The sequence below is a fragment of the Panthera leo genome, chromosome D1, assembly GCF_018350215.1.
Source record: "Panthera leo isolate Ple1 chromosome D1, P.leo_Ple1_pat1.1, whole genome shotgun sequence".
NCBI lineage: Eukaryota > Metazoa > Chordata > Mammalia > Carnivora > Felidae > Panthera > Panthera leo.
In genome coordinates, this window is record NC_056688.1 from 110,226,913 (window position 1) to 110,239,378 (window position 12,466).

Genomic DNA, 12,466 nt, shown 5'->3' on the forward strand with positions numbered 1-12,466 from the left:
CCCATGCTCACTCTAAGGTCCTGGTCGAACTCCTGGAGGTAAAACTCCTAAAAGGAGGAAGGGTCCCCCATGACTGGATCCCCCTGGAGTTTTTCACTCTCAGAGTTGTCCACACTGAGCCTCCAGCAAAGTCGCTGATTACCGTGCAGGTTTTCCCCGGGCTGGCTCCAGTTCGCACAGAAGTCGCTTTTCATCGGGGGTGTTTCTGCTCTCGTGAGTTGTATTTCTCCGTATCCCCCTGTCTGTCTCCCCGATTCTGGGGGCGGCACTTTGCACTGCGATTTCGCTTCTGTGGTGGATCCAAGAAGAGTTGTCGACGCCTCGGTTTGTTTAGTCTTGTGGTTAAGGGGGAATGATGACTTCTCAGCTCCCCGCAAGCTGGGCGGGAGCCAAGTATATATCTCGAGCCTATCTTCTCTGAGCTGGCAGCTTGTTTAGGGCACCCTTTGTAGATTAGATTTTAATTTGGTGTTGAGGAAGAGAAGACCAAGCCCCGACATCTAGGAGCTGGGTTGGCCCTACCAGCCAGGACTTGTTGTTCTTCTGGTGAACGTGAACGAGTCCTCAGAACAGCAGAATCAAAGACGTGCTGCGGCCTTGATGGTTTAGGACGAAAGAAGACTACTCCATAAACACGACTGAACACCAAGAGGCGTGAACATTGTCCAAACCACAATAACGGCCGCACACTCCCGTGTCCTGGCTGATGTGCGTGACTGCTGTGGCCCCATAGCGGTTCAGCCCTCACGTTCGTCTGCCCTCCGTACAGGTAGGATTGGTTCCGATACCCGATCGTAGAAAGATGCCCGCTCTAACAGCCCTCCATCCAGAGCAAAGCCCAGCTTCCCATAACCTCCTCCAAATGACTTGACATAAACACAAATCCTGTGTCTTCTCTAGCGCCCTCTGTTGAGGCACTTTTCAGTTCTCCGTGGTCCCCAAAGCAATAAATCCAACGTGTTCAAAGATAAACGTGTTCTCACTGATCTCTGACTGGAGGACATTGACAATGTGGTCTCACTAATCTCTGGCTGGACGGTTTGACAATGTGGTCCAGTTTATTTCTACGTTAGGGTTTGTGCTTTTTATCCCTTGTGGAAGAAATGTTTCTCTACTCGAAGGTCATTTTAAAAGTTGGGAGGCTTGGGGGCGCCTGGGTGGCGCAGTCGGTTAAGCGTCCGACTTCGGCTCAGGTCACGATCTCGCGGTCCGTGAGTTTGAGCCCCGCGTCGGGCTCTGGGCTGACGGCTCAGAGCCTGGAGCCTGCTTCCGATTCTATGTCTCCTTCTCTCTCTGCCCCTCCCCCCTTCATGCTCTGTCTCTCTCTGTCTCAAAAATAAATAAACGTTAAAAAAAAAAAAAAAAGTTGGGAGGCTTGGGGGGGGGGGGGTGTTTTCTTCCCAAAGTCAGCTTTCCACATTAAGTTCTGCTAGAATTTATTTACTTTTGTGATTTGTGTGAGGGAGATATCTAATTTAATTTTTTCCCGTAAATATAACTAGCTGTTTTAGCAACTGGCTGGATGACATATCATTTGTAGTCAATCTGTTTCTGGGTTCTGTACTCTATTTCATTGATTTATTTATTTCTCTATCCCTATACCAATATTATACTGTCTTAAATGCTATACGTTAATAAAAAGTCTTGAAATCTAGTAGGACAAATTTCCCTACCTCATTTTTCTTTCAAATTATCTTGGCCTGTTTGTTTTCCATAAACATATTAGAATCAGCTCATCAAATTCCATGAAAATTTCCGTGGGGGTCTTGACTGAAAGTATTTACATTTATAGATCATTTTGGATGAATTTAAATTATTTTGTGAATCTTCCCATCCATTAATATGGTATATCTCTCCAGTGCTTTAGCTCTTTGTTACTGTCTTTCAATATAATATTGTAATTTTTTTCACTACCACATCTTTTTCTTTAGCATTTTCTAAAAATGTTTATTTATATTTGAGAGAGAGAGAGAGAGAGAGAGAGAGAGAGAGAATGAGTGGGGGAGGGGCAGAGAGCGGGGAAGAGACAGAATCCCAAGCAGACTCCACCACACAGCACGGTAGCCTACTCAGGACTCCATCTAATGACCTTGAGATCATGACCTGAGCCTAAATCAAGAGTTGGGCGTTTAAGCAACTGAGACACCCAGGCGCCCGTCCACTAACACATCTTTAGTTAAATGAACACCTAGGGAGCTTCTTTTTATTGCTACTCTAAAAATTATTTTATTTTTTCTAAATTTTTTAAACGTTCATTTTGTTTTGAGATGGAGAGCGAGAGAGCAGGGGAGGGGCAGAGAGAGAGAAGGAGAGAGACGATCTGAAGCAGGCTCCGCACTGTCAGCACACAGCCCAATGCAGGGCTCGTACTGTGAGATCATGACCTGAGTCGAAATATCGACAGTTGGTTGCTTAACCAACTGTGCCACCCAGGTGCCCCTAAAAATTATACTTTCTAAAATCGTGTAGAAACTCTGGTTTCTCTTCAGATCGTATAAATCTTTCGCCCTTTACTAAAATTGTGTAGGAGGATGGGAATGCAATTTACTTCTTTGTATTAATCTTATTTTCATTGCCGGTTCTAATAATATTGAGGTTTTCATGTAAGTGAAGATAAAACCTGTAGAAATTGGGACACCTGGGGGGCTCAGTCGGTTGAGTGACAACTCTTGGTTTCGGCTCAGGTCACAAGCTCACGGTTTCAGGAGTTCGAGCCCCACATTGGGCTCTGTGCTGATGGCGTGGAGCCTGTTTGGGATTCTCTCTCTCTCCCTCTCTCTCTCTGCTCCTCCCCCATGTGCTCTCTCTCTCTCTCTCTCTCAAAATAAATGAATAAACTTCAAAAACTAAAAACAAACAAACAAAAACTATAGAGATGGACAGATTTGTTTCTTCCTTTTCAATTCTTGTACTTCATTGGTTTTTCTAGCTTTTTTTAAATTTTTTTTTAAGGTTTATTTATTTATTTATTTTTTTTTTGAGACAGAGAGAGACAGAGCATGAACAGGGGAGGAGCAGAGAGAGAGGGAGACACAGAATCCGAAACAGGCTCCAGGCTCTGAGCTGTCAGCACAGAGCCCAATGCGGGGCTCGAACTCACAAACCATGAGATCATGACCTGAGCTGAAGTCGGACGTTTAACCGACCAAGCCACCCAGGCGCCCCGGTTTTTCTAGTTTTACTGTGTGCATCGGACCTCCAGTACGATGTTGAATAGAAGCAAATGACTGAGGGAATTATTGTCTAGTTCTTGTCCTTAATGGCCTGTGAATCATGATTCATCTTTGAGTATAATGTTTGCTGAACATTTTTGGAAGATTTCTTTACCTTTCTTTGGAAGGCTTTCTATACTCCCTTGGTCAGAAAACTTGTTTATTTTGTTTATTTTAAATCATGGGTGGATATTGAATTTCATCAAATATTTTCTCTTCGTCTGTTGAAATGAGCATGTGCCTTTTCTCCTTTAATAAATGAATATGGTGAGTTGTATTAGAAAAAAAATTTGGTTTTTACATATTGAAAGATTACGTTGGCTAATCTTTTGCATCTCAGGTCACACATGTGATTGGCCTTGCTATCTTTTTCTGTTTTTAGTGTCAAGGATGGACTCGCTTTATCAAGTAAATTAAAGAGCACCCCGCCCCCCCCCCCCCCATTCTTTGTTCACTGGACAATGAAAATAAGTTTGTGATTACCTAGTCCTTGAGTAGTTGGTAAAACTCTATCTATAAACCCAGTTGGTCCATTCTTTGTTGTTGTTCTTGTCATATATATGTGTGAAAGATCTGAGATATTGTATAATAAATCTGCAGGTAACAGCTTCTAAGATGGCTTCCCTGAGCTCTGCTTCCAGGTACTTATGGCATTGTGTAATCCTCTCCCGTTGAGTATGGAGACTTGTTTCTAAAGAAGAGACTAGAGCAAAGGTGATGAGATATCATTTATAAGACTGGACTATAAAGGATTATGAGTCACAGAACATTGAAAGCCTTGTGACTTAGTAGGATGTATCCCAGAAAGGCAAAGGTGATTCGACGTGAGAAAAACAATGAATAAATATGCCACATGAATAAAAGGGGAAAAAGCACAATCATATCCATAGATATAAAAAATGACAAATTCAACACCCTTTCATAATCAAAACCACCTGGCAAACTAGGAATTGAAGGGACCTTTCTTAACATGGTAAAACGCACTGATGAAAAACCCACAGCTAACTTCATACTCAGGGGTGAAAGACAGAGTTCTCCCCTTAAGATCAGGCACAAGACAAGGACGGCTGCTTTCACTGCTGCTGTTCCATATTTTCCTGAAAGTCTGGCAAGAAAAAAATAATAAAAGGCATTCGAATCAGAAAGTAGGAAGTAATACATTTTTTATTTGCAGAATTTTATTTTTATATAATTCTGTTTATAAAAATTTCAAACACATACACACACACACACACACACACACACACACTTTACCAGTGCTAATAAACAAAGTCAGCAGAGTTGCACAGTACAAAATCAACACTGAAAAATCAGTTGTGTTTCTATGGACCAGCGATGAACAATCTGAAAAGGAAACGAAGAAAACAATTCCATTTACAATAGCATCCAAAAGAATAAAATACTTAGGAATAAATTTAACCAAGGACGGGGAAAGACTTTTACACTGAACTGCAAAACATTGCTCAACGAAATTAAGATATAAATAACTGGAAAGACAGCCCATGTCCATGGATTAGAAAACAATATTTTTTAGTATAATTTGCATCTCCCCCCCCCCAGAGGACTAGCTTCCCCCCCTCCATTCCTTAAGGATTTACGTGGGCTTTGGCAGAGGTCATGGGGCAGCACCCACAGGTCTAAATTGGGGTGAGTGTTTGGTCCTTCTGGGCTTTACACGAATGATTCCTGACAACCTTGCCCTGAATGGCACAATTCACGCAGTAATGTAGTTTCGCGTGCAGCTTGGGAAGCGCATAAACATCAAAGACACTTGCTTCGGAAGTGTCCCTGATGACTGCAGCTTCTGCTAAGTTTTGAATGATGAACTTCTTTTTTTTTTAATATTCTTTTTAATTTTTTTCTTTCATTTGAGAGAGACAGAGACAGTGTGAGTGGGGGAGGGGCGGAGAGAGGGGGAGAGAGAATCTTAAGCCCGATGCGGGGCTCGAACTCACCAAACCGTGAGATCATGACCTGAGCCGAAACCAAGAGTCGGACACTTAACCGACTGAGCCACCCAGGTGCCCCGAATGGTGAACTTCTTAATGGCCTTGTCCTTTGGCACACACTGGGCATAGCTGGAGCGGTGAATAAGCTGCATGTGGCCATGGCCTTGTTGGGGATCTTTCAGTGCTTCAGGAGTGACTGCTTAATGGGTACAGGGTGTTGCTCTGGAGTGATGAAATCTTTGAATCTAGACAGAGGTGGTTGTCGCAATCACAATGCAGAAAATACCACTGAATCCCATCTTTAAAATGGTTAGTTGTATGTTGTTTGAATTTCACCTCCACAAAAGTGAAAGACTATGACCCCATTTGTTCATGCTCTTTTCGGTTCTTCTCGTTCATTTACTCTAATGAAGCCAGCTGCCATGTTGTGAGCTGTTCTATGGAAAGGCCCACGTGGCAGGAACTGAAGGTAGCCTCTGGGACCACAGCCGGTAAGAAGCTGAGACCTTCAACCCAACAGCCCACAAGGAACCAGAGCCTGCCAACAGCCATGGGAGGGATTCAACCCAACAGCCATGGGAGGGAGTTTGGGAGTGGGTTACCTGCATTGTAAGCAGTGAGACGACTAGAACTCTATTGCCCTAACTGTAGCCCGAGGTGCACGGAGACGTCCGTGTGGGACAACCGCAGTCGACATTCCTGTTCACAGAGCAAGAAAATGAGAGGCACAGTAGACCGGAACTGACCCAAAGCCACGCTGAAATCCAGCCAGCAAAATGTTGGCAATCCCTCCATCAGGTTCCTCGGTCCAGGAAGAATTCTCCATGGCTCTTGGCTCTGCTTTCTGGGTCTTGGTCCTCTGAATCACCCTTCCTCGTTAACGCGAGGGCGCGCACGCTTGCAGCTGAGTGGTTTTCACAGTTCCATTGCATGGATGGACCACATTTTGCTGATCCATTCATGGGTCAATGGCCCCTTGAGTTGTTTCCACATTGTGGCTATTGTGAGTCATGCTGCGACAAACATAGTAAGTCTTCGAGCCCCTGCTTTCCATTCTTTTGAGTACATACTCAGACGTAGGGCTGGATCATATGGTAATTTCATTTCATCTTTTCATGTATGTATCGGCCATCTGGCTGTCATCTCTGAGGACATGTCCAGTCAAGCCCTGTGTCCACTTTGAGTCTGGTTGTCGATCTTGCTGTTGTTGGGTCTCAGGTGTCCTCTGTATATTCCGTATATTGTCCTCTGCATATCATCAGACGCACGTTTTGCAAATGTTTCCCTTTACTCTACGGATAGCGTCTTTTGATGCACAGAATTTAAAATTTTTCATCAAGCCTAGTTTGTCTATTTTTCCTCTGGTCCCCTGTGCCTTGGAAAGACTGTTCTGTACGACAGTCCTCCCCTCCATGTGTCTCTCCTCTTGCATTTTACCAAAAGCGCCAGGAAGAAAGCAGACGCTGCCTTCAGCACTTTGCCTGAAATTCTTCAGGCACATTGTCCACTTTTCACATAGCGACGGATACCCCTGTCACTGAGCTTTCTGCCACCACATCACAAGAATCACCTTCTTCTTTTTCTTTTTTTTCTTTTTAACGGTTGTTTATTTTAGAGAGAGAGACAGAGACAGAGCCCAAGCCGGGGAGGGGCAGAGAGAGAGGGAGACATGGCATCCGAAGCAGGCTCCAGGCTCCGAGCTGTCAGCACAGAGCCCGACGCGGGGCTCGAACCCACAAACCGTGAGATCATGACCTGAGCCGCAGCCGGACGCTCAACTGACCGAGCCCCCCAGGCGCCCCAAGAATCACCCTTTTTCCACATCCAATAACACATTCTTCGCTTCCTTTGGAGCCCCCACTGACACTGTTCTCAAAGTCCAGATTTTGACCAACAGTCTGTTCAAGGCAATTTAGACTTTCTCTAACATGATCCCCAAATCTTTCCGGGCTGCACCCGCTGGTCAGTTCAAAAACCACCCTCTTGCTTTTAGCTATTTATTATGGTAGCACTCTCTTTCCAGGTATCAAAATCTGTATGAATTATCTGCTACTGCATTAACAAATTACCCCCAAACTCAGTGCCTTAAAAAACCATCACTTACGATCACAGTTTCCCTGGGTCGGGAATCCCACTACAGCTTCGCTGGGCCCTCTGGCTCAGGGTCTCTCAAGGGCGGATTTTGTCAGCCTGGATTTGGGAATTGCTGTGAACCAGTGGCCCCTCGGGGTCTCCCTTCCCCTGCCCACAACAGAATGCCTACCGCACTGGGACAAAGACTCCATTTGTATCGTTTTGGCCACTGATAGCTTTCAAGCCCCCTTCTCCCTTTGGCCCTACATCTGGCCAGCCTGGTAAGAAAGCCCCCGTGCAGCCCCCTTCTCCCTTGGTAGAAATTTCAAGCCAAATTTCAAGTCGTGGAAACCCAAGCCTGCACACGGGCATCCGGCTTCGTGCTGTGAACGGGGCGGCCGGACGATGAACACAGACGATGGGTCTTTCTTCTGTCAGCGTACTCACTGGGCTCGCTCCACGGGAACCCACGGGTGGTGGGCTTGGGCAGGCTCAGGAAATTGCTGGCACGTCTGTGCTCCAGGCGCTGCCCTCTCCGTTGGTTCCATCGGATCTTACCCAGCCTCTGCCTTACCTCTAGCTGGTTGAAGCCAGACGTAACGATGGGGGAAAGGGCCCAAGGGCCAGGCCCCAGACGGGGTTGAGAAAGCATGCAAAGAAACAGATCCTGAGGATCCCGACCCCGGACGGCACCCTGGCAGTGCTGAGCCATGCATCGGAGAGAAGAATGGGAATGGTCACAGGTCGCAGCCAGGCACCGACCCCCACCTTTCCCAAGAGCTGCCTGGAAAGGGTGGTTGGGCCCTGGGGTGGTCGCCGGGCGTGAGCGCGACGCGGCGACGTCTGGAGCCTGGTGCTTCCGCAGGCCTTGCTTCACCAGCGCTCCCCAAGGTCAAGGTGCTTCTGTTGTGTGGCTGCCCTCCCTGCACTGCTGTATTCTGATCCACTTGGGGACTTCCTGCAGGATTAAAAAAAAGTGTGTCAATAGAAGGGCCCCTAAACTATCCTGAGTTACAAAAAGCTAAGATAAAGTTACTGCAGGCGAAGACAAAAATACTATTCGGAGGCCTCTGACCGGCCTCCTCAGGAGAGAGCTGCGGGACATAAGACACTGGCCGCAGCCTGGCACGGGCTCTCAGCCGCGGGGCACCCCACCACGCGCCTCACAGTCCCGTGGCCCCTTTGGTTTCAAGGCCTCCTTTTTGGTACACGTGACAGGGACCACAGGGAGCCGGCAGCTGTGGCTTGGTCCCCGTCTCACTGTCTGTGCAAGTAGTCGACCTTAAACCCAAAAGTGGCTCATTGTGTCCTCACCAGGCAAATCAGCCGGGCCTTGACCTCGGCCTTGTGGGTCAGCTCGACCTGCTGCACCACCGGCTACGCCACAAGCACTTCCTCGATGCCCTCCGAGCACTCCTTTCTCGACCAGACCTTGCTCGTGCCCCTGAGAGGCATGAGCGGCTCAGGACGGCTGCCCACGGGTTTCTCGTGTGAAAAGCTGCCACCGGCAGCTCCCACACCCCATTAAGCCAACCGCTGGCCGCACATTGGGCCCTATGGGAAATGAGCTCATTACCCTCCAGACAGGTGCCCGTTACGTCTGGGCCGTGGAGGTTCAACATGGGCTCAACTTAGCCGCAAGCCTCCTTGCTACAGTACAGGTGACATCTGTAGGATAAAGCCTTATCTGGGTCATCCGGCGTATTCCCCGTGTAATCCTTGGTCCCTTGCCAGAGACTGAGGGGGAGGCCACCCCTCTCCCAGGGTCGGTAGCCACTTTGGGAGCCCCCGGGAATAAGCAAGCAAACAAGAAAGGGGCTTCGTACACTTTGAAGCTCTGGTGAGGGAGCCCTCTGGAGACATCGGGCCCTCCCCGATCAAACGTGGGGCCCGCGGGCACCTCGGTTGGCTGAAGTGTGGGCTGTTCTTGGCTGCGGAGTGCACCCTGGCCGACCAGGGACGTCAGTGCACTTTTCCTGACTCTGACTCCCCAGCCTGTGCTAATGGATGGGCCACCAAAAAAACAGAACTACTCGGGTAACCTCGAAACGCCCAATATGCGACACAAAACGACTCAACCTGTCCCAAGCTTTCCAACCTCAACAAGTATCAGAAGGTCTTACCTTCTTTCGAAATACAAAAGGCTCATCGCTCTCTTTTTAAAAAAGTTTATTGACTTATTTCGAGAGAGAGAGGAGGAGGAGGAGGGGGGCAGAGAGAGAGAGAGGGAAAGACAGCATCCCAGCATGGGGCTCGATCTTGTGAACCATAAAATCAGAGCCAAAATCAAGAGTTGGACACTTAACTGCTTAACTGACTGAGCCACCCAGGCACCTCCCCTCTCTCTTTTTCAAAAAGCTTAGCAGGGCGCCTGGGTGGCTCAGTCGGTTGGGCATCCGACTTCGGCTCAGGTCGTGATCTCACGGTTTGTGAGTTTGAGTCCCGCGTCAGGCTCTGTGCTGACAGCTCAGAGCCCAGAGCCTGCTTTGGATTCTGTGTCTCCCTCTCTCTGTGCCCCTCCCATGCTCACGCTCTGTCTCTGCCTCTCAACAATAAATAAATAAACATTAAAACAATTTGTTTTAAAAAATTTTTAGCCCACCTTTGGGGCATCTGGGTGGCTCAGTCAGTTAAGTGTCCAACTTTGGCTCAAGTAATGATCTCGTGGTTCGTGAGTTCAAGCCCCGCATCGGGCTCTGTGCTGACAGCTCAGAGCCTGGAGCCTTTTTTGGATTCTGCGTCTCCCTCTCTTTCTGCCCCTCCCTGCCCCCTCTCTCTCTTGAAAATAAATAAACATTTTTTAAAAGTTTATTTATTTATTTGTTTGTTTATGTAATCTCTACACCCAATGTGGGGCTCCAACTGATGACCCCGAGGTCAAGAGTCACATGCTCTAACCACTGAGCCAATCTGCACCCCCAAAAGACTCATCTCTTGAACAAAACACTTGGGAAAATTTCCACATCTGCAGCCTTACTCTCACCCTTTAAGGGAAAAAGACCAGATTGAGGCCCAAGGGGAATCCTTTGAACGTGACCCTCTAATTATAAATTTCAAGAGGGCTCGACGCCTACCTTTGATATCCTGAGGACATCCACCTACCTAAGCTGCAAGATTTACCAAAAATACAAAAGGCACAATTACGATCCCAATGAAAATCTCTCACGGGACAGTTAAGAGTTAAAATTGGCATATCATAAAGTGTGTTCCAGTAGGAGGTGCTCCCAAGTCCTCCTGGACACGCAAATATTAACCAAGGTCCCCAAACAATGCTTATTCCAGGTCAGGGCTTCCAGGCCCTCAGGCCATTGCATAAAAATGCATCTGCTCAGCTCTCCGGCTGTTCTTTGAGCTGGACTTGGGTCAAGGACACTGCCATCCTTTGGGGGATTCCACTCAGGTTTGAAATACTCATGGACCATCTTTCGGCCCCATTGCCATCCAAGATCGTTTGAGTTATTCAATATTCTGTAGGGGCCACAGCCTCCTAGAATCTAAGATAATAAATCCATTCCAACAAGACACAATCTTGGAATTCTTCAACTGATCATCTGTCACAATTAATGTTTATTTATTTTTGAGAGAGAGAGACAGAGTGTGAGTGGTAGAGGGGGCAGAGAGAGAGGGAGACACAGAATGAGAAGTAGGCTCCGGGCTCCAAGCTGTCAGCACAGAGCCCCACGCGGGGCTCGAACCCACGGACCGCGAGATCATGACCTGAGCCAAAGTCGGACGCTCAACCGACTGAGCCACCCAGGTGCCCCAACCCTCTTTCAAAATTAAAAGGGAGTCACGCTTTACAGCAAAAGGCCTCCAAAATGACACACTGCACCCACAGACGGCCTCTGACCTTCATGCCTCTATATGTTCGTGTTATTAGCAAACGGAGTTGTTCTAAAATACTGGAAGCGGTACCAACAGAATGTGGGCACCCTTGGGCTCCTTAATCCACAGCAGGAATACTACCGCCGCGGGGTGGGTTGACTGACTCATTATCCCGTGACATTCATCCATCTTTGTGCCTCCCTGACCAATACGGCTCTATGCCTAAAGGTAATACGTTTGGCTCAAATTATTATATTCCAGATTCCAACGAGATTACTCTTGCCTCCTGCTAACTCGTGCCCAGATGTCAGATTCATTCCCAATGGTGCTGCCCTCTGACCACCACGTCCCTGCCAACGGACAGACTGAATTCTGGGGGTGACTCCAGTGTCACCTTCCCCATAGGTGCTCTACCCCGCCCATAGCCCTTGAAAACATCACAGCACTCCTCAAATCCCTCCAAAAACAGACCTTGAGCCCCAACCTCCCCCCTCTTTTTTCTCTTGTACCCAGAATCCCTCCAAACAATATGACAGTTGGCCCTTGAGCAACATGGGTGTTAGGGACACCGACCCCCTCCACTGTTGCAAATTTGAGTGTAGCTTTTGAGTCCCTCAAAACTTAGCTGCTAAAAGGCTACCATTGACAGGAAGCTTCATGGATAACGTAATCAGACTATTAACACATACTTTGTGCATTAGGTGGACTGTGTTCTTATAATAAAGTAAGCTAGACAAAAGAAAGGGTTACGAAAACCATAAAGAGGAGAAAATACATTTACAATTTTCACCGTACTGTAAAAACTCCACAGATAGGTGGGCCCATGTGGTTCAAGGGTCAACTGTTACGTATACGCCTACCTAAAATTACAGCCCACGGCCCTAATCAAGTGTTGAGCTTACCATGGGCCAAACTGGCCCTGCCTTCTCTAATTAATGCCTACCCTGCTAACCTTCCAGAAACTTTAATTGAAGGTAATTTTCCCTCACTGCATAGACCTACAATTATCCCCAAATTTTCAATCATTGTTAAATTGTACGTGAGATTCCTTTCCTTTTATTATTTATTTTAATTATATATATATATATATATATATATATTTTTTTTTTTTTTTTTTTTTTTTTGAGAGAGAGAGAGAGAGAATGCATGAGCCAGAGAGAGGCAGAAGGAGAGGGAGAGAGAGATTCTTAAGTAGGCCCCGACTCAGGGCTCGATCTCACGACTGTGAGATCATGACCTGAGTCAGAATCAAGAGTCAGACACTTGACCGACTGAGCCACCCAGGTGCCCCTATTCCTTTCCTTTTAATACCAGCTTGACTGAGATATAATTCTCATATCCTGAAATTCATCCTTGTAATGGACGATCCTCGTGTATATAATTCAGTGGCTTTTCGTATATTCACAG